Source organism: Mesocricetus auratus, unplaced genomic scaffold (genome assembly GCF_017639785.1).
Source record: "Mesocricetus auratus isolate SY011 unplaced genomic scaffold, BCM_Maur_2.0 Super-Scaffold_100025, whole genome shotgun sequence".
Taxonomy (NCBI): domain Eukaryota; kingdom Metazoa; phylum Chordata; class Mammalia; order Rodentia; family Cricetidae; genus Mesocricetus; species Mesocricetus auratus.
Window position 1 is genome coordinate 24569610 of NW_024429206.1, and position 22922 is coordinate 24592531.

The 22922-nt window shown below is 52.2% G+C and overlaps 1 protein-coding gene across 1 annotated transcript in view; it reads right to left on the minus strand.

Moving 5' to 3' along the window:
- Positions 1–14843, minus strand: part of Clip2 (CAP-Gly domain containing linker protein 2) — a 59867-nt gene extending 45024 nt beyond the window's left edge. Inside the window, 1 exon segment of the mRNA XM_040731095.1 lies at positions 14706–14843. The gene's annotated coding sequence lies outside the window, so the exon portion shown is untranslated.
- Positions 14844–22922: the final 8079 nt, after the last annotated feature.

Consider the following 22922-nt stretch of genomic DNA (forward strand, 5'->3'; position numbering starts at 1 on the left):
TTCACAGGCTGCTCAAGTGTTCTACCACTGAGCCACACCCCAGCCCCTCACTGGGGGATTCTAGACAAGCACTCTACCACTGAGCCACACCCCAGCCCCTCACTGGGGGATTCTAGGCAGGTGCTCTACCACTGAGCCACACCCCAGCCCCTCACTGGGGGATTCTAGGCAGGTGCTCTACCACTGAGCCACACCCCAGCCCCTCACTGGGGGATTCTAGGCAGGTGCTCTACCACTGAGCCACACCCCAGCCCCTCACTGGGGGATTCTAGGCAGGTGCTCTACCACTGAGCCACACCCCAGCCCCTCACTGGAGTGTGTGGGAGGGATTCTAGCAAAGTGTTTCATTGTGGAGTTATAGCCCCTGCCCGCTTTTTATTTGAGATAGAGTCTAAGTTGCTCACGCTGGCCTTGAGCTTATCATCCTCCTGCCTCAAGCTCTGAATAACTAAATCACGGGCCTACATCCTCAAAATAGGCTCTTGAAATTTTTCTTCACAAGATACACCTCACCCAGAGGACAGTTGGCCCAACAAGTGTCAGTCCTCCAGGCGGCCTCTTGGGACCACGGGCCCCAGAAATATATGGTGAGTCTAGGAGAGTCTGCTGCCCTTCTCTGTTCCCACTCTGGCCTCCCGAGAGCCTTGGGCAACCTCAAATCAGACCTCCATCTCTCCTCTCCGAGAATCCACCTGTCAGAGTGTTTGATCCAAATCTCATGATTGGAAACCCCATGTGAGGGCACCCCAACAGCCACGCTGCAAGAATGAAGGCCTTCCAGGCCCCAGGTCCCCGCAACTATCTACTCAAAGGAGGCTCCCTCAGCTTCCCTGGCATTCTTGATGATCCCAACAACCTACTGTGTGCCGTGAGGAACCCGCGTGCCGCGCTGCGCCTACTATGTGTGGCGCTGAATCTACTGTACACCACACCTTGCACAGATGTGGCTGGCTATTCCCATGTCTGCTGAGTAAGCAGCGGGCCGCATCCTACGGGTAGAATTCTCACAGCTGAGGATAGTTCAGAAACAGCTGGGTGTGAGGGGACACACACCTGTTATCACAGCACATGGAGGTGGAGGCAGGAGGATGGAGCTTTAGGCCAGCCTGGGTTATGTAGTGAGAGCCTATCTTAGCAAAGAAAAGGGGGCTGGAGAAACGGCCCAGTTGGTACAGTGCTTGGGATACAAGCATGAGGACCTGAGTTCAATCCCCAGGCGGGCACGATGACCACAGGTGTGTAAACAAGAACGGCCCCCATAGGCTCATGTGTGTAAATGCTTACTCACCAGGGAGTTGCACTATTTGAGAAGGATTAGGAGGTGTGGCCTTGTTAGAGGAGGTGTGTCTCTGTGGGGTGGGCTTTGAGGTTTCAAAAGCCCACACCAAGGCCTCCCCCCCCCTCTCCCTCTACCTCCCCCATCTCCCTCCCCCCCTCTGTCTATGTACCAGTACCAGGCCTGCCTGCCGCCATGCTTCCCACCATGACGATAACATGATCAAACCTCTGAAACTGCAAGCAAGCCCCTAGTTAAATGTTTTCTTTTATAGGAGTCATCCTGGTCACAGTGTCTCTTCACAGGAATAGGACAGTGACTAAGACAGAGATACATGCATTTAACTTCAGTGCTGGGAAGGCAGAGACGGGTGGATTCCCTAGCCGCCAACTTAGCCTTCTTGGTGACCCCAGGCCTGTCTCAAGAAACAAAGAAGGTAGCATCAGAGAAACAACATATGGAGTTGACCCCTGACCTCAACACACAGGTGCTTGTATGTGCACTGGGACTACACACACACACACACACACTCACACACACACACTCACACACTCACACACACACACACACACACACTCACGGAATGGAAGGGAGGGAGGGAGGACGGAGGGAAAAACAGAGAGGGGAAAGGAAGAAGGGGAGAAAGAGAAGGAAAGGAAATAATGGATCAGTGAGAGGGTTCAGAAGGTAAGGGTGCCTGCTGCCAAGCTTAAGGACCGGAGTTCAATCCCCAGGCCCCACGTGGTCAGAGAGACCAACTCTTGCAAACTGTCCTCCACATGTGCATGCAACATACATGTGGCCATACACAAGGATAAAGTGTAGTGCTTTTTTTTTTTTTTAGAAAGAATACATGTATAGAGGCAGGAGCTAGAAAGATAAACTCAGTTTCATGGTTTCCATCAGTCACAGCGCAGTGGCTACGCTGACGCGGCCCGGGGCTAGCCCTTCCCTACCTCCCGGCCCAGTGGCCCTGCCCTAAAACAATATTTCCAAGACCCTGACCCCAAGGGACAGCGCCTGCTTGCTTCAGCTAACAAAAGAGAGCAGGGAGCTGGCAGAAAGGAACCGAGCCGGCATTCAGCCAGTTCCAGCCGGGGAGAGACTGGGGGGACCGGAAGGGGGAGGAGGAGGGGAGAACGGTAGCAGGAAGAGGGGAGGAGGCCAAAGGCTGAGCTGGCCCTCTGTGACTCAGCCCTGCTCTGGGACAGAAAACTGGTTGTGGGGTGGGGGTGGGGGACTTGGGAAAGCTGTAACATGGTGATCAACGCTGGCCTCTGGCCACAGCACAGCCAGTGGTGGAAGCCACGAAGTGAGATCTTGTGCAGCCTGAGGCCTAAACCCAGTCTCGCGCCAAAGGCCTTGGGACGTGAAGCCAGGTGACAGTCCTGGGGTTACTACCTGTACAATGGGCTATGGGTAGCAGGTGACAGTCCTGGGATTACTACCTGTACAATGGGCTATGGGTAGCAGGTGTGGTCAGCATGCAGTAATTCCGGCTCAAAAGAGGCGGAGGAGGAAGGAAGACTTGGAGTTCCAGGTAGGCAAAATGGCCCAGCAGGTATAGAAAACTGCCACCAAACCTGATGACCTGAGTTGGATCCCAGGACCCACATGGTAGAAAGGCAGAACTCTCTCTCTCCCTCTCCCTCTCCCTCTCCCTCTCTCTCTCTCTCTCTCTCTCTCACACACACACACACACACTCTAAAAGGTAATAAAAATAAAAAATAAACAAGCTGGGTCAGTAAAGTTCTTGCCCTAGCATGTATAAAGTTCGGTCCTCTGCACTGCATAAACCAGGGAGTTACGCACACCCAAAACTTGGGGTTGGAGCAGGAGGATCAGAAGTTCAGGGTTAATCTCAGCCACATAGTGAGTTTGAGGCCAGCCTGGGCTACGAAATTTTAAAATTACAGACCAGCTTGGTAGTGCACACCTTAAATCCCAACATTTGGAAGGGAGGGGCAAGCAGATCTCAATGAGTTTGAGGCCAGCCTGGTCTACAGAGTTAGGTCCAGAGCAGCCAGGGCTACACAGAAAAACCTTGTCTCCAAAAAACAAAACAAACAAACAAACACTGGGGTCTAAGTATGGCTGTCTTGGCAGGGTGCGGGGTACAAATGCCTGAGTTAGGAAGACGTAACCCAGGAGTATCCCAGATACTTGACCCAGCTGCGAAGTCCCAACCGTCCCATGGCTCTGCGCTGAGGAGCATTGTCTGGGAGCAACAGGCCCCTCTGTGCTGCCCTCAGCTGCCATTTCCTGGAAAGAAACCGGAGCTCTGTTTCAGGGTTTCCATTTCAGCTGCCTGGGGGTGACCGGCCACAGCTTCGGCAGGGGAACGAGGCCCAGGATGCTGACCCAGTGAATCGGTGGTGCCCTAGAGAGGGGAGCAGTGCCAAGTGGGACAACGGAGAGCCCAACTCCTCGGCGAAAGTGTGGCCCCACGTCGGGGAGGAGGGCGCCAGGATACAGGCCCCCCGGCCCAGAACTGCAGCCAAGCCCCTGGCCCTGGCTCACTCACTGGGTGCTTCTACCCAGGCTAGCCACGCCCACCCTCCTCTCTTTCAGTTTAAAAGTATTTATGGGGGGTCTTCATGCATGTTCCATGTGTGAAGGGTGACAAATGGGGGGGGGGGTTCATTTCTCTTCTACCACAAGAAAGTTCTGGGGATGGAACCCAGGTGACTGGGCTTTTTACTTGTGGAACCAGCTTGAAACCCCTTTATATATTTGATATACAGCCCAAGCTGGTCCCAAACTCTCCACCTTCCTGCCTCTTTCCCCCCCACTGTTAAGATTCTGGGCCCAGGACACCATTCTGATTGCATCTGGCTGAGGGTCAGGGAACACGGCAGCTTGCTGTGGGTCACTAAGAGGTCACCCCAGTCCATGACCCCTCAGATGCAGACAAACCAAGGGCAAGGCTGGGCCGGTCCCTCCCTGTGAGTCTTGCCAACTTCCAGGCTTCAAACCATCTGGGCCTCAGGCCTGGGAGAGCCAGAGAGACGGTGTCCATAGGCCTGAGCCCCACCCCCTGCTCTCCACCCCCAACCCGGTCCCACCCTCCTCCCTTCTCTTCCCCCCTGGTCCCCAGCAGCAGGGTGAGGGGAATACATGCCCAATACTTGCACGGCTGTGTTAATACTGTCAAGCCCAGGACAGAGATGTGCAGAGAATGGGGTGAGGACTCTGACCCCCCTGAGGGTGCCAAGAAGCCAGACGGCCACGTGGAAAGCGACGATGGCAGCAGAGACCAGAGTGAGGCTCTGGAGAGAACATGAAAGCAGAGCAGGCAGCAAGCAGTCACACGGAGAGCGGACTTCAGCGGGGGACGAAGCCGGGAAAGAAGCCGGGCAGGGGGAGACAGACCAGCAGCGCTGGCCCCACAGTCAACCGCCAATGATGGTCCCTTTTTAAAAATTTATTATTTAGCAGATCAGTCTGGCCTTGGACTCACAAGAGTCTGCCTGGTTCTATCTTCCCCGTGCTGGGATAAAAGGCATGAACCACCACACCTGGCCCAACTTTGCTTTGTTTTTTTGTTTGCTTTTCGAGACAGTGTCTCTTGCAGCCAGATCTGGCTTCAAACTCATTGTTTGAACTTCTCCTCCTGCCTCTACCTCCTGAGTGACAGGATTACAGCCATGAGGCACCATGTGAGCTTTTGTATGTAAGGTTATAGTCAGTATAAAGTTGATTTTTAAAAAATTTGGGGGGCGGGGACAAGGTCCTGCTAGCTTAGAAATGTGGGTTCTCCTGTCTCAGACTCTCAAAGTGCTGGACCGACAGGGATATACTAAAACACACAGCTAAACAGTTTTGTTTTGTTTTTTTTAAACCACCTGGCATGCCAGTGCAGAGACTGTTTGCTATGCAAACCTGGTGACCTGAGTTCAAATCCCAGAACCCAAGTAAAGGTAGAAGAGGAAAACCAACTCCAAAGAGCTGTTCTCTGACCTCCAAAGACGCCTCGTGACACACACACCATCCATGATCACACATACACACACACAATGCATGATCACACACACATACACAAGCATACACCATGCATGATCACATGCACACACACAATGCATGACCACATACACACACACACACACCATCCATGGCCACACACACACACACACACACACTGATCACACACACCAGGCATGATCACATGTACACACACATACACACACCATGCATGATCACACACACACACACACCATCCATGATTACACATACACACACACAATGCATGATCACACACACATACACAAGCATACACCATGCATGATCACATGCACACACACAATGCATGACCACATACACACACACACACACACCATCCATGGCCACACACACACACACACACACACACACTGATCACACACACCAGGCATGATCACATGTACACACACATACACACACCATGCATGATCACACACACACACACACCATCCATGATTACACATACACACACACAATGCATGATCACACACACATACACAAGCACACACCATGCATGATCACATGTGCGCGCACACACACACACACAATGATCACACACACCAGGCATGATCACATGTACACACACATACTCACACCATGCATGATCACACACCCACACACACACACACCATGCACGATCACACCACACATATATACGCACACAAACACCATGTATGATCACATGCGCGCGCACACACACAGACACACTCTACATGAGAGGTCAATCAACTAAGGCTACATAGTCAGAATCCGGCGAAAAAGAAAGAGCAAAGAAATAAAATAATAACAACTTTTAAAAATTGTATTAGATTTTTTTCATTTTATTTCACATCAGTCTTACATGTATGTATGTATGATGTATGTATGCCTACCACATGTGTGTGTGGTACCCACAAAGGTCAAAAGAGGGTGTTGGATCATGGAATAACAGATGGTCATGAACCTCATGTTGGGTCCCCAGCAAGAGCAGCCAGTGCTCTAACTGATGATCCAACTCTTTAGCCCCCAAAATATAATAAAGTTTTTTTTTTTGTTTTTGTTTTTCGAGACAGGGTTTCTCTGTGGCTTTGGATGCTGTCCTGCAACTCACTTTGTAGACCAGGCTGGCCTCGAACTCACAGAGATCCGCCTGCCTCTGCCTCCCGAGTGCTGGGATTAAAGGCGTGCGCCACCACTGCCCGGCAAGGTTTTTTTTTTTTTTAAGGCAGAGAGCCGGGCATGGTGACACACGCCTTTAATCCCAGCACTCGGGAGGCAGAGGCAGGCGGGTCTCTGTGAATTTGAGACCAGCCTGGTCTACAGAATGAGTTTCAGGACAACTAGGGCTGTTACACAAAGAAACCCTGTCTCAGAAGATAGATTGATGTTGGGCATTGGTAGCACATGCCTTTAATCTCAGCACTCGGGAGGCAGAGGCAGGTGGATCTCTGTGAGTTCGAGACCAGCCTAGTCTACAGAGCTAGTTCGAGGAAAACCTCCAAAGCAATACAGAGAAACCCTGTTTTGAAAAACCAAAAAAAAAAAAAAAAAAGAAAAACCAAAAAGAAAAAGAAGCTGGGAAAGGAGGGGAGGAAGGAGGTGGGGCTGGAGAGACGGCTCAGAGGTTAAAAGCCCTGGCTGCTCTTCCAAAGGATCAGAGTTCAATTCCCAGCAACCACATGGTGGCTCACAGCCGTCTGTAATGAGATCTGATGCCCTCTTCTGACCTACAGGAATACATGCAGAGCATACATAAAATATAAATAAATTTTAAAAAAATTTAAAGGTGGAGAGAGAGATCTAAGGCTCTGCTCTGGTCTCCACACACATATTCACACATTTGCACAGACATGTACAACACACACAGACTCACACACCCTATTCATCCTAAAACTCTCTGTGTATCTATCTAACTGGGATCACAGGTAAGGTCTGGATGACTAAATCCTAGGTAATTCCTTGGGTTCTAGGCTAGGGTACTTTGGTACCATCAGACCACCCCAACTGCAAATGAGCAGCCCTGTCCTATGGGTCTACGCAATGTGTGTCTCTCCCAAGGCTCTGACTTCCTGAGGGTAGGCTGAGGCAGGCAGGATCAGAGTCCGGCCTAAGGGGGTACTGTACGGAATGAGTACCTTCTACTGTACCCGCTGCTCTGCGGCAGGCCCACACCCCAGCATCCTCTCCCATTGTGGCAGCATCCTGAACAGGCACCAGGGACAGGAAGGAAGAGGAGACAACTAATGACGGGGCCTGGCCCTGGAATGGCACGAGAGACTTCAGCCGGACAAGGGGAGGCCAAGCAGGAAGGCGGAACAGCCAGGAGAAAGAGACCCTTGCCAGCAAAGCAGTCAAGAGCACCACCCACACACCAGGTGGTACCAGGGAGAAAAGAATGGAAGAGAGACAGAACAGGATACAGGACTCCAGAGATCCGCTTAGCCGCCAGCGGCAAGACACCAAATCAGTATTATCTACTCTTGCTTCCAAAAAGGCAGCCTCACCCTAGCTACCATCAGAGGCTGCAATGCCAAGCACCCACCACACACATGTACCATCTTATTCCTGCCCAGGTTTTCTGCAAAGTGGTACTCGGTACCCAAAATGCTCTCTCACAGAGAGCGTTTGTGCATCTCAGGACCTAGGACAGCGCCAGGCCCGAAGCGCAAGTCTGCACGTTTAAAGGCTCCATGAAAGAGCCCTGAGAGGTGGGGATGTGGCTTAAAGCACACAAAGTCCCAGGTCCCATCCTCAGGACCGCTTAGGCTTGGCCTTGCACGTCAGTAAAAGCCTGCAACTGGTAGGTGGGGTCAGGAGTTCAAGGTCACCCCCCACTACATAGGGGGATTGGGACCAACCTGGGTGAAGCAGAACCTTGTGGTTTGTCTGTCTGTTTGTTTTGTTTTGTTTGTTGTTGTTTTGTTTTGTTTTGTTTTTTGGAGGATGTGGGACTGGAGAGGTTGCTCAGAAGTTGAGAGCACTGGCTGCTTTTCCAGAAGACCTGGGTTCAATTCCCAGCACCCACATGGCGCCTCACAGCTGTTAACTCCAGTTCCAGGGAATCTGATGTCCTCTTCTGGCCTCAACAGGTGCTTCACGAACCTGGTGCGCAGACACACATGCAGGCAAAAATCACCCATACACATAGAAGAAAAAAATTTAAGTGATCCTCATCTGGGCTGGAGGTGCGTTTCAGTGTCAGAGCGCCCACCTACTATCCCCCGAGAGAGGCTGGGGGCATGGAGTGCCTACCTAGAATCCTCTAGTGGGGTGCAAGAAGTGTGGGTCAGCTGCCAAGCACACACCTAACTTGCAGCAAGCAGGGCTCGAGGGCGAAGACCAGGGCAAGCCCTGTATTTATTTATGGCTTCTTCTGCCTCCTGCTCTGAAAGACAACAGCTCATTAACCTTTCTCAGCCTTCCCGAAGGCATCACTTACAGCTGGTGTTTCATTGCGAAGATCAGGCAGAAGGGACCTCGGAAAACACAGGGTGCAGCAGCTGGACCCACCTCCGGTAACCAAATCTTGGGAGGAGAGGGTGTCCTGTGACCAGACTGAGAAGGTTTACCTAGAAGGTCACGCTCTTCAGTCTCTCCTACGTCACAGTGCTGAGGCCTGGAGCGCCACACAGTATCTGGTGACACAACGGTGAACTGCCCACTGCTCTGCCTTCTCCATCACTGCCACCAGCTCCTGTGCACAGCCACGCCCAGTTCTACACACACACACACACACACACACACACACACACACACACACACACCTGCCTCCATGCATCAAAAACCTTGACTGACAGACTATACCAGCTGTTCCCAGCCCCAGTCTACCACCAGCTAGCAGATGGGGGTGGCCCCCTCATTCAGTCTCTCTAGCAACCCAGGACTAAGTGGGATACCACCAAGAGAGGCCACTCTGGGCCAGGACACACTCATGAGTCAAGGAAAAGGTGAGGCAGAGGCAAGGTTAAAGGTAGAGAAAATGGGGGCTGGAGAGGTGGCTCAGAGGTTAAGAGCACTGACTGCTCTTCCAGAGGTCCTGAGTTTAATTCCCAGTAACCACATGGTGGCTCACAACCATCTGCAATTCAATCTGGTGCCCTCTTCTGGCAGAACACTGTATATGTGATAAATAAATAAATCTTTAAAAAAAAAAAAGGTAGAGAAAATGAAACCGACATCGGAGAGAAACAGGAGGCGCTGGGCTGCCCGCTAACCTCCCTGGCTAGGTGGCCCAGACCCCCTGAAATTCTTCTGAGTCTGTTTCTCCTACTCTGAAATGTCCTTATGTGGCTGGCAGGACTGGGCAATGGCTCACGGGAAAGTACTGGCTGCTAGGCCTAATGAACTCAGTTCAATCCCTGGCACCCACATAGCAGAAATAGAAGCAACTCTCCAAAGTTGCTCCGTGACCTCCACAGGCTCACCATAGTATGTGGGAGTGTGCACAAGCACCTGTGTACACACACGCAAACACACATATGCAAATGAATACAAAATAAACAAACTGAAGTCTCTCTTTACTTAAGGGAATGAGGCTGTGACCCCCGGGACAAAACTTTCTTAGAGCAGTCAGACACAGTGGGGCTTTGGAGGTGGTTCCCTCAGGAAACCGCTTGCCACAAACATGAGGACCCGAGTTCCGATCACCAGCACCCATGTCTCAAAAAGCACCTCGTGCCTGTGATTGCAGGTGGACAGGAGGATCGTGGGCTAGCCAGCCTCACAGAGTCAGTGAGGTCCAGGTTAAGTGAGATTCCCTGTCTCAAAAAATAAGGGAAAGGGGGGCTGGAGAGATGGCTCAGCGGTTAAGGGCACTGACTGCTTTTCCAGAGGACCTGGGTTCATTTCCCAGCACCCACATGGCAGCTCACAACTGTCTGAAACTCTAGTTCCAGAGGATCTGATACCTTCACACCAATGCACATAAAATAAAGTTAAATGAATTATTTTAAAAATTACTTAAAAAAGCAATTATTTAAAAAAAAATTAGGGAAAGGGCCAGCAAGATGGCTCAGTGGGTAATGGGGTTTGCTACCAAAACCCGATTTTAATCCTCGGCAGAATGAGAGGACTAATCCGGGCAAGTTGTCCTCTGACCTCCATATGTAGCCATACATACACACACCCACCCACAACCACGTGAACACAAAATCCATAAAACATAGAACGGACAGTGATTGAGGAAAACAGAGTTAACCTCTAACCTCACACATACATGTCCCTGCACGCACGCACGCATGCGCGTGCACGCACACACAGAAATGCCAACCATGGTGTTACACACCTGTAACCCCAGGACTTGGAAAAGACAATCAGGCTAGCTTCCAGTATGCAGCAAGTTTGAGGCTAGCCCGTGCTACATGAGCTCCTGTCTTGAAATAACAACAAAACCTCCCAACAACGGGCATCCAAGGGGGTCCTCTTTCAATTCTGTGTCCCTTCCGTGACAGCTGGGTTCAAAAACCCATGCCTACTACTTCAGCTTATAAAGAGACTTGACCTTAGTGGCTTAGTGGGAGTATGTAAAGTCTGGCCAGCTGACGAGAGAGAGAGAGAGAGAGAGAGAGAGAGAGAGAGAGAGAGAGAGAGAGAGAGAGAGAGAGAGAGAGAGACAGACAGACAGACAGACAGACAGACAGACAGACAGACTGAGAGAGAGACAGAGACAGAGACAGAGGCAGAGAGAGAGACAGACAGAGAGAGACAGAGACAGAGAGGCAGAGAGAGAGAGACAGTCAGAGGCAGAGAGAGACAGAGAGACAGAGACAGAGAGAGAGAGACAGAGACACAGAGAGGGACAGAGACAGAGACAGACATAAACAGAGAGAAATACAGAGGAGAGCCAGTTCCATGGAAGGCAAGGCCCAGACAATTGTATGGGCTCCAGAAGTCAGATAGTATTTAGACTTTGAACTGAGCAAAAGGTGTGGAGGTGTTGGCACAACTGTAATTATGCTTTAGAGAAACAGCCCTGGGAGCAGGGTAAAACGACTTTGCAGAAGACGTGTGCCCCTCAGGCACACAGTAAGTGCTTAATCAATGCAGGGACAAAGCACACAGTGGTGCATACCTGTCATCCAGAACTCTACAAGAGGAGGCAGAAAGACCAGCCTGGGCTACATAGTGACTTTGAGGCTAGCCTGAACCACATGAGACCTTGTGTTAAAAAAAAAGAATAACAAAAAGTAAAACCCAGGCCGGGCGTTGGTGGCACACGCCTTTAATCCCAGCACTCGGGAGGCAGAGGCAGGCGGATCTCTGCGAGTTCGAGGCCAGGCTGGACCGACAGCCTCCAAAACAGAGAAACCCTGTCTCGTAAAACCAAAAAAAAAAAAAAAAAAAGTAAAACCCAAAGGCAGAGCTGGTGCTGTGGTTCATTTGGTGAGGTGCCAGCCTAACACGTATGGACCCTGAGTCTATCCCCAACACCATATAAACCTGGAGGGGTGGTGCACCCGTCACCCCAGCTACTGGGAAATGCAGGAAGGAGGAGCAAAAGTTCAAAGCCAGGGCTACATAAATCCAAGACTCTGTCTCCAAGAAACAAAGCAGGGGCTGAAGAGATGGCTAAGGGGTTGGGAGCATTTACTGCTGTTTCAGAGAACCCAGGTTCAGTCCCAGCACCCAGAGCCGGCAGCTTACAAGAGTCTGTAACTCCAGCTCCAGGGGGTCTCATACCCTATCCTGATCTCCGTGCTGTACCTGCACACACATGGCACACAATCCCATAAATAAAAACAAAGATACATCCTTAAAACAACGCAAAAACCAACAAACGAATGCATGTGCATACAAAGGGCAGAACCACTGGGCATGGTGGTGCACACCTTCAGTCCCAGCATTCAGCAAGCAGAGGCAGGCAGACATTTCTGAGTTCAAGGCCAGCCTGGGCTACACAGTGAGAGCCAGACTCAAAAGGGGATGGGGGGTGCAGAACCAAATATTCCTGGGTGAGAGTAAGCACTTAATATGTGTTTTTTAAAAAACCTGCATGAAGCCGGGCGTTGGTGGCACACACCTTTAATCCCAGCACTCGGGAGGCAGAGGCAGGGGATCTCTGTGAGTTCGAGCCCAGCCTGGTCTACAGAGTGAATGCCAGGACAGGCTCCAAAGCTACACAAAGAAACCCTGTCTTGAAAAAAACAAAACAAACAAACAAACAAAAACCCCACAAAACCAAACAAACAAAAAACCTGTATGAAGGCTTAAATTCTCCCAAGAGCTGCTTGCTGGGTGGTAAGGGCAGGAGAGCCCCCTCTCTGACGAAGTTGTGCAGTTGCAGGGCCAGAGAGGGGACTGGAAATCAGGGTCCGTCCTCCGGGTGGGAACAAGGAAGACTTAGGGAGGAGAGGATTTTACAAGGCTTTGCCATCGAGGAAGGAAAGCAGGAAGCTGGATGAAAGGAGGTAGAAAAGAGCAGGCCCTGGGGCGGCTCTGAAAGACAGTCAGAGCAGGGGAGAAGTCTCCTCCTGCCCCAGGCTGAGGGTCACTTCCTGTAGCAACAGAGCTACAACTGGGAATGTAGCTCAGTGGTGGAGCTCCTATCTATAATCCCAGAGAGCATGGCTCAACTGTAGAGCACCTACCTAGAATCCCCCAGTGAGGGGCTGGGGTGTGGCTCAGTGGTAGAGCCCCTGCCTAGAATCCCCCAGTGAGGGGCTAAGGGCATGGTTCAGCCAGAGAGTACATGAGGTCCTAGGTTCAATTCCCCAGGCCCCAAATATACAAATAAATAAAAGCACAAAAAACCTCTGTCCTAGGGTACATGATTCTCTCAGAAGTCCTAAGAGGCAAATGCCCTGAGTGCTCCCATTTTACTGATGGGGGAATGGAGACAGAGAGGTACACCACCTTGTCTAGAGCCACATAGCTATGTAAGTAGCAGAGCAAAGATTTGAACCCATGATGTTAAACTCCAGCATCTGAACTCTCAGTCACCCAGTGCACAGCAGCCGCTGCTCTTCAGGATGTGTCTCTGGCTGATAATTTGGGCACTGCTGAGACGCACGTGTCCTGTGCTGAGTGGGCACCTACTGTATGCAGGAAGACAATTGGCCAACAGGCTCTGCCTCGAACTTCACGCCCCAGTAACCTAAATCTCTCTCTGACCATCTAAGCCGGAATGCCTTCTGTCTGCAAGCTTTGTGGGAGCCATCTCCTACGTAAACAGCACCCTTGGGTAGGGCACTGGGCTCAACCACCCTTCGGGGTCTGTCCCACCCTCCAGCTGTGCCACATCTGTGCCCCCCAGCTTCTCCACCTTCGAGGCATCAGGCTGAGCTGGGCTGTGCAGGGCAGCTCCGGTTCTTCGTACCTGCCAGCCCCTGGTGGTGCCAATCCAGGTGACTGCCCTTATGAATGAAGGGCTCATTGTTTACATTTACAACTGATGGGGAGGAGACCTCCGGCCGGCTGGCTGGCTCGCAGCAGAGGTAAGGTGGCCCCACGTGGTGCTCTCTACCTCCTCCTCAGGGCGCAGACCTAGGTCTGCCGCACCCCCACCATCCGCTATCTGGGCACCTTTCAAGATTAAGGACGATTCTTTCCCTAGTTCTGCCAACCCCCGACCCCGCCCGTCATTTGTAGCCCAGAAGGCAGGAGTGGGATCTCAGAGACTGGGTGCATTCCTGTGTTGTGACTTCTCTACCCCCTACGGTGTCCCTATGCAACGACCTTTCCAGGCTTGGGCCATGCTGTAGAGGAGGCACGCGTGGCAAAGCCCTGTGTGCCCGGGACAAACACACAGGCCCCGCCTGAAGAGTCCACGCGGGCTAGCCCTGGAGGCTCAGCCCTGCATGCTGCAACGCCACTGCCCCTCCCTGGGGGGAGGGAAAAAAATCTGCTGCCTCACCAGCCAGCAGCGCCAGCTTGGGGGGGCACCCCTGCGGAAAGCCACCCTGGGCATCCCCCTTACCCTACCCTCTTATTTAAAGCCAGACTCTCCAATCAAGTTTTGCTAAGGGCACGAATCAGGCGACCCCAGGTGGCGGGGCGGGCGGGGGGGGGCTCCGTGTCTCATCCCAGATGCCAGGTCTGGAGATAAGGACTGATGGCCGCGCCCACCAGGCTGTGCCCCCCCACCCCAAGCCTGAGAGCCTCTCCCAAGAGCTCTCGGCAGCTGGTCCAGCTGTCTGAACCTGCTCCTGGAAAGAGGACCCCAACAAATACACCGAACCCCAGCCTAAGGAAGTGCGCACCACCCGGGCGTGCAATCCAGGGACGCCCCCCAAACCCAGCAGCGCGCCCTCCGGGTTGAGGAAGTTGGGGTTCATCCCGCCCACGCCCACCAACGGCGGCCCCTGCCCGCTGTCCCTGCCCACGCAGCGACAATGCCTCGGTGATAGTAGCCCCCCTTTTCATCCCAGGCTAGGGTGCCGCCGCCCCCCGCGACTCTGCGTCCTTTGTTGCCCGCGCGCCCCCAATCGCGCGCGTCCCCAGAGCTGCGCCTACCTCGGAGCTCCAGCAGCGACCAGGACCCGACAGCCCTTCGCCTCGTCTGGGTCCGCGCGTCCCGGAAACAAGGATGCTGCGCCCTTCCCCGCACGCCGCTACTCAAAAAACCGGGTCTCCGCGCTCCGAGTCCGGGCCTCGCACACGATCTACGGCCAGAAGAGGATAGAGGGAGGGGCCGATCCAGTAAGCCGGGCTTCTGCCTGCGCGCCCCGAGGCGGAGCCGAGCCGAGTCGAGCCGAGCGGAGCCGAGCCGAGCCAGGAGGAGCCGAGTCGACAAGAGCCGAGCCGAACGGGGCGGAGGCGAAAGGAGCGGAGCGGAGCGGAGCCGAGCCCCGTGGAGCCCTGCCAAGGCGAGCCGAGCGCAGCCGAGAGAAGCCGAGCGCCAGGAGAGCTCAGCGGCTGGAGGGCGAACAAAAGGGGCCGGCGTAGCGGCCGGCGCAGGAAGGTGGGGCCCCGAGCGACGCCGGGGAAAGACGGTGGGGGTGGGGGGTGGGGGGTGGGGGTGGGGGAGTGGCGTTGGGGGCGGTCCCAGCAGTCGTGGTCTCACGGTTCTCTGGCATCCGTGACGCTCAGAAACTGGGGAGCGGGCGGGCGGAGAAGTCTTTGGAACCTCGTCTTCCCCATCTTGACCACCTACAGCTGACTTGGACCTGGGAAACAGAGTTCATCCACCAACGCTTCAGCTCTGGACGTATGTGTGTGTTCCATTTTCTGTTTCGGCCATGCATGACTTATGCGAAATGTTCCGTATTAGGAGACAGAGGAGCTTGAGAATGCAAGAGGGCGGGGCTGGGATCTGGAAGGCTTCACGGAAGAGTTGGCTTAGGGACTGTGTTGAAAGAGGCCAGGAGGGGGGGATAATGCAACTGAAGTGAGACTTCAGGTGTGTCTCCTGAAGGCACTCCAGTACCACCTGGCACTCGGCAGGCTGATTGGGCGGGCGAGGAGGGGGGGAACGGGGGCGGCGGGGGCCTTGCTAACTGAACTGCTTAGTGAGACCCTGTCTCACAACAAAAAACTCTTAAGATCTCACTCAGCCTGGTGTGGTGGTACTTTAACTTCTTGACCTCCGTTTCCTATCTTTAAAGGAGGCAGGGTGCTCCAACTCAGCAGAACAAGACTGGTCCTGTAATGATGCCAGCACTGGGCCAGCCCTGCGGCAGCCAAGTGTAGGGAAAAGGGGCCAGTCAAAGAAACACACCCTGAGCAGAGCCAAAGAAACACACTTTGGCCCTGCAACCAGAACCAAAGAAATGTACCCTGACCCTGAAACCAGTGCCAAAGGAACACACTTTGTCCCTGGAATCAGAGTCAGTGAAAGAAATGTACCCTGGCCCTAAAATTGGAGGCAAAAGGCTAAAAAGGACCAGAGAAAGAAACACACTTTGACCAGAGCCAAATCTGCCCCTAATCCTGTGTAAAAAGGTAACCAATCCCGGAGCAGAGCTCTAGCCAATCTGAGCTCAGCACTGAAATCAGACCAATCCCTACTCTGGAAAAACTTCCCCAATCCCTATATAAACCCTGTGTATGGGCTGGAGAGATGGCTCAGAGGTTAAAAGCACTGGCTGCTCTTCCAGAGGTCCTGAGTTCAATTCCCAGCGACCACATGGTGGCTCACAGCCGGTTATCTGTAGTGAGATCTGGCACACTCTTCTGACCTGCAGAGATACATGCAGATAGAGCACTGTACACATAATAAAATCTTAAAATAAAAAAAAAAACCCTGTGTATGTTCAGCTTGGCTGGTCCAGCTGTCTTCCAATAAACCCCTTTGGATGAGCTTCGGGTGAAGATCTTCTTTTGCGGCGGCGACAGAGCAAAGGCGACCCTGGGCAGAGCAGAGCAGAGCGAGCAGAGGCGACCCTGGGCAGAGCAGAGCAGAGCAGAGCGAGCAGCGCTATAACACTTGCTGGGAAACCTTCCTTGGCAGAGCGGAGTTGTTACACTCTGCTCCGGGCTCCCTGCTCTCCACTCTCCAGGAGCAGAGCTGAACTGTAGCAACTTCGCCCGAGAAACCTCCTGCCTATCAAAACTGCTACACTAGGCGAACATCCCCAGCTGGAAGACCCTGTCCTGCCGGAGCGGAGCTGATACACCGGAGAAGCCTTTCTCTGAGGCAAGGCTGTAAGCTGCCAAGCTTACTGCAACCTGTGGTGGTCCTTGGCTTCCGAGCTCCAGGATACCTTTCTACCTGAGCTGTGTAACACTCAGTATCCTTGGCTCCCGAGCTCCAGGATACCTTTCCACCTGAGCTGTGTAACACTGAGTATTCTGTGACTCCCGAGTGCCAGAATACCTGACCCACTCCTGTTCCTGACCCATCCCGACGAAACGCTTACATTAAGTGCTCAGGTGAAAAGGAGCTAACCCCTCGTGACTGGAGGGGATACAAGGTGGAGAGATGGGTGTTTAAGAAAGAGCAAGTTGTATGTCGCTAGGTGGACTGCTGCCTTGTTGAAATAGGACCCATTGCCAGGCGTTGGTGGCGCACGCCTTTAATCCCAACACTTGGGAGGCAGAGGCAGGCGGATCTCTGTGAGTTCGAGACCAGCCTGGTCTACAAGAGCTAGTTCCAGGACAGCCTCCAAAACCACAGAGAAACCCTGCCTCGGAAAAAAAAAACAAGCAAACAAACAAAAAATAAGACCCAAATCTTGGCAGAGTGGAAAGAATCTACCCCCTGAGTTGGGTTCTGGCTCATCGGTAGAGTACCTGCCTAGAATCCCCCAGTGAGGGGCTGGGGTGTGACTCTGGTAGAGCACCTGCCTAGAATCCCCAGTGAGGGGCTGGGGTGTGAGCTCAGTGGTAGAGCACCTGCCTAGAATCCCCAGTGAGGGGCTGGGGTGTGACTCTGGTAGAGCACCTGCCTAGAATCCCCAGTGAGGGGCTGGGGTGTGAGCTCAGTGGTAGAGCACCTGCCTAGAATCCCCAGTGAGGGGCTGGGGTGTGACTCTGGTAGAGCATTTACTTATCATTAATAAGGCTCTTGGGTCCTGTAGGGAAAAGGGGCCAGTCAAAGAAACACACCCTGAGCAGAGCCAAAGAAACACACTTTAGCCCTGCAACTAGAACTAAAGAAATGTACCCTGACCCTGAAACCAGTGTCAAAGAACACACTTTGTCCCTGGAATCAGAGTCAGTGAAAGAAATGCACCCTGGCTCTAAAATTGGAGCCAAAAGGCTAAAAAAGACCAGAGAAAGAAACACACTTTGACCAGAGTCAAATCTAACCCTAATCCTGTGTAGAAAACTAACCAATCTTCGAGCAGAGCTCTAGCCAATCTGAGCTCAGCACTAAAATCTGACCAATCCCCACCCTGGAAGCCCTATATAAACCCTGGCAGCTTGTGTCTGTGTTCAGTTTGTGGCTGTTCTTGCTACCAGCCGGCTGTCTTCTGCCACTCTGCTGGATTCTTCCTCCATAAAAATCCCTTGGATGAGCTCTGGGTGAAGATCTTCTTTTGCTGCAGTGGCGACTACGACATAGCAGAGGCGACCCTGGGCAGAGCAGAGGGAGCAGGACTGTAACACTTTTGCAGGTGAAACCTTCCCGGAGCAGAGCTGAACTGTAGCAACTTCGCCCCAGAAACCTCCTGCCGAGCAAAACTGCTACACTGGGCGAATATACCCAGCTGGAAGACCCTGTCTTGCCGGAGCTGAGCAGATACACTGAGGAAGCCTTTCCCTGAGGCAAGGTTGTAAACTGCTAAGCTTACTGCAACCTGTGGTGGTCCTTGGCTCCCGAGCTCCAGGATACCTTTCCACCTGAGCTGTGTAACACTGAGTATTCTGTGACTCCCAAGTGCCAAAATACCTGACCCATCCCTATCCGCCCGAAATGCCTACAGTTCCATCTCCACCAACAGAAAAAAACAATTAGCTGGACATGGTAGCACCTGTCTTTCATCTCAAACTTGAAACACTGAGACAGATCTGTATTAGTCCAAAGTCAGCCTGGTCTACATAGAGAGTTCCAGGACAGTCAGGGCTACGTAGTGAGACCCTGTCTCAAAAAGAAGGAAAATTAATACCACCTCTCAGATAACATGGTTAAAGAGCACATGCCACTCTTGCAGAGGACCTGAGTTCAGTTCCCAGCACCCACATTAGGCAGCTCACAAATGCCTGTAACTCACATACACACGCACACATCTGCACACATACAATTAAACATAAGAAAAAAGAAACGGGAGCTGGGGATGTAGTTCATGGCCTCGGTAGATTGTTCAATTTACACACAGAGCCCTAAATTCAATCCTCAACACAGCATAAAACTGTGACATAAAACCTGTAATCCCAGTAGTGGGGGGTGGAAGAAGAAAGATCATGAGTTCAAGGCCAGCTTTGGCTACATAACAAGTTGGAGGAATAGCCCAGGCTACATGAGACCCTTCTCAAGAGGGAAAGGGACAGGGATTTGTTCAGTCCCAAGTCCCCATGTGAGGCACCTGAGCACCCTGTTAATGCCCTCAGAAGGTAGACAGAAGAAACCCCCAAAGGGCATGCCCCCAGGTGGACCCACTTGGAGAACCTGCTGGCTGAACACCTATCTGCCTCAGGCTATCCCAGTCAGCTGCAAAGAGCCACCTGGCAGCTCCTGGGCGGTGTCTCAAAGGGCAGCTGACTTGTGAGATATACACCCTTGGCCCTGGCCAGCGGGTTTTAGGTGAGAGAAAGGCAGACCCTTCCATTACTGGAGGATTTCTGGCCGGTACTCTGTATCTTTGCTGCACCCCTGGTTTCAATGGGGGGGGGGGGTTGTGGGCCAGTGCTCTACCCATAAACTATGCCCCTAGCCCCCCCTTCTATTTATTTATTTTTTCAACAGTCTCACTAAGTTGCCCAGGCTGGCTTTAAATTCTCTGTGCAGCCCACACTCATATAGTACTCTGAATCCACTTGCCTCCGACTCTCCCGTGCTGGGATTCCAGTCGTATGCTATCATGTCTGGTCCCAGCCCATAATTTCAATATTTTGTGTGCGTGGGAAGACGGGGACGGAATCCAGGACTGCTGGTGTGCTAACAAAGCGAGTGCTTCAACACTGGCTTCTCCCTCCCCACCCCCACCCCTGCTTTTTTTTTTTTTTGAAGGTTTATCTTGGTTTTTTGAAATAGTCTATGTAGCCCTGGCTGTCCTGGAACCCACTATGTGGACCAGTCTGGCCTTGAACTCACAACATCAGACTGTCTCCCAAATGCTCAGATTAAAGGCATGCACCACCAAGTCTGGCTGATGCTATTTTTAACCCTGCCTGTGTGTGTGCTTTGGTGTAGGTGTGTGCACTTGAGTGGGGAGTTTGGAATTGCCCTGGGCCTGGGGTTGCAGGTGACTGACCTGTAAGGACCCGTCCTCCCGATGTGGGTGCTGGGAACAGAGCTCAGGTCCTCTGCCAGAGAAACAAGCACTGTTAACCACTGAGCCACCCCGGTATCCATCACCTCCAGTTCCTTCATGTTTTCCAGTCTCTGAATCGCTATTTAATTAAGACGGAGCATAGTGGCACAGGTCTTTTATCCCAGCACTTCGGAGGCAGAGGCAGGGGGGATCTCTGTGAGTTCAAGGCCCAGCCTGATCTACATAGTGAGTTTCAGGACAGAAAGGACTACATGGTAAAACCTGTCTCAACATAAAGTTAGAAGCTATTTTCTTTTTTTTTTTTTTTTTTTTTTTTTTGGTTTTACGAGACAGGGTTTCTCTGTATTGTTTTGGAGTCTGTCGGTCCAGCCCGGCCTCGAACTCACAGAGATCCGCCTGCCTCTGCCTCCCGAGTGCTGGGATTAAAGGCGTGCACCACCATCGCCCGGCTAGGAGCTATTTTCAAGGTATTTGGATTAACATGAGAAACACTCATGTCCTTGAACCCCACGTAAAACCCTGAACAAAACACTGTGGATACAGCATATCATTAACCCTATGTGCTCCAACTACACTGGTCTCTGGGGGAGGGAGGTGCGGGGAAGTTTTCTGTTTCCACTACACCACCCCCCTTCCGGCTCCTCCTTTCAATATGCGTTAAACTTAAAGTCCAAACACCACTGTGTGGAGACTCTGGCTTAAATGAGGATGGTAGCCTCTGCCCATTGGATCGGAGGTAGCCTGGCCTCTCACAGATGAGCCCTCAGCATCGGGTGGGCGTGGCGTCGCCATGGAGACGTCTGCGGAATTGGCCAACACCGGGCTGTTTCCAGACACGTGGACTTGGCTGGTTCCGGATTCTTCCGGCCACGGAGGAAGCCGAACGTCTACGCCTTGGGTTGGTTCAGCTGACGGCGGAAGGGAGGTTCACATCGTGAGAAGGACGCAGGGCTCTGCTACCCGTTCTGGGCTCCTGGGAGCTTTTCCTTGCAGCCTTCCGGATTTCCTGAGAGACCTTCCTCTGTAAATAAAACTGCATAGATTGAGCTTTTTGAGATAAGGTCTCATTTATATAGCCCAGGCTGACTTGCAAACTCTGCAGCCTGAGCCTCCCCAGTGCTGGAATGACAGGCATGCTGTCATACCCAGAGTTCTCTGAGCTCTTCGCCTGGAGACAGAGGTCTCTATGCTGTGGTCTTCCTCCAGCCCTGTCCTAGCAACAGCACGAAGCCTAAGGGGTCAACTGTTTAAAGATTTTTTTAATTATGTGTATGCATGTGCACCTGGGTGCAGTTTCCCCTGAGCCAGAAAAGACAACAGGATCCCCTAGAGCCCAAGTTGCAGGCAGCTGTAGCTACTTAGTCTCCGTTGCTGGGAACTGAACTCAGAGAAGCAAACACTCTTAACCACGGACCTAATTTCTCCAGCCCTGTAAGGGGACATCTCTCTTGAGAATTTTGACCCCTTATGGGAATTCACACCATTAAGATCCTTCAGTTTCCTCCCAAAACACAGCACCAAAGACAGATGAAATGTTACCAGTTTGTGACTTTGACTAAAAAACAATGCCAGAGTGTGGTGACTGACGCATTCCTGTCTGTGGTCCCAGTACTCAAGAAGCCAAGGCAGGAGCATCGCCGTGAGTTCAAGTCGAGCCTGGACTACATTTCATACATGTTGGATAAAATATCCATGCCGGCACCCCTGTATTGCACTTCTGTTGCTGTGATAAAACTTCATGGCCAAGGCAATTTATAGGTGGGAGGGACTTATTGGTCTAACAATTTATAGGCGGGAGGGACTTATTGGTCTAACAATTTATAGGCGGGAGGGACTTATTGGTCTAACAATTTATAGGCGGGAGGGACTTATTGGTCTAACAATTCTGGAGTGGCCATGGCATGGCATGGGGTGGGATATACATCAAATGGAAGACACAGTAGAAACTGAAGGCTCACACTTGACCACAAGTACAAGGCAGAGGTAGTAATCTCAAAGTGGCCGGCCTCTTTAAATTCTCAAAGCTCACCTCAAAAAACCCCAACTCTTCCAACAAGGCTACCCCCCTAAATCTCCCAACAGCACTGCCAACTGGCGACTCTATATTCAAACATCTGAGCCTGTGGAGGACATTCTGCCTGAAAGGATTAAAAACATAGCAAAAGGGTATCCACGGAGGGTCCTGCCAAGGTGTGCCCCGAAGAGAACACCCATACACAGCAGTTAGTGCAAGAGGGTTATTGTGGGGCGGAGAGGGAGTGAAGGAGTCCAAGGTTGTCCTGGAGTGAGGACATGAGAGAGGCAGACAGACGGAACAGGCAAGAGAGGAACCACAAGAGGCAAGAGAGGAGACTGTGACAGACAGGTTTTTTTGTTGTTGTTGTTTTTGTTTTGTTTTGTTTTGTTTTAGTTTTTCGAGACAGGGTTTCTCTGTATTGTTTTGGAGGCTGTCCTGGAACTCACTCTGTAGACCAGGCTGGCCTCAAACTCACAGAGATCCGCCTGCCTCTGCCTCCAGGGTGCTGGGACTAAAGGCGTGCGCCACCAATGCTAGGCCAGACGAGCACTTTTAAGGGATGTTCGGCAGCTGAGGCGCTCTGGCTGCCCAGATACAGCGGGAACTAACAGAAGGGGCATGTGGCATGAGGTAAGACCACAGCCTACTTTTGGAATTAGAGTTCCTTGTAAATCAGCTGAACTTAACTCTCTGGAAAATTCTCAGTTTTGCTCATTTGGCAGCCACAGGAGGGGAATTATATTCAAGACTGACCCTTGTCCCCGGAACTGAGGAGCCAGCATCCAAACAAGTTACCCTGGCTCAGAGGCTCCCTGGGTGGTGGCTGAAAGGTCCAAG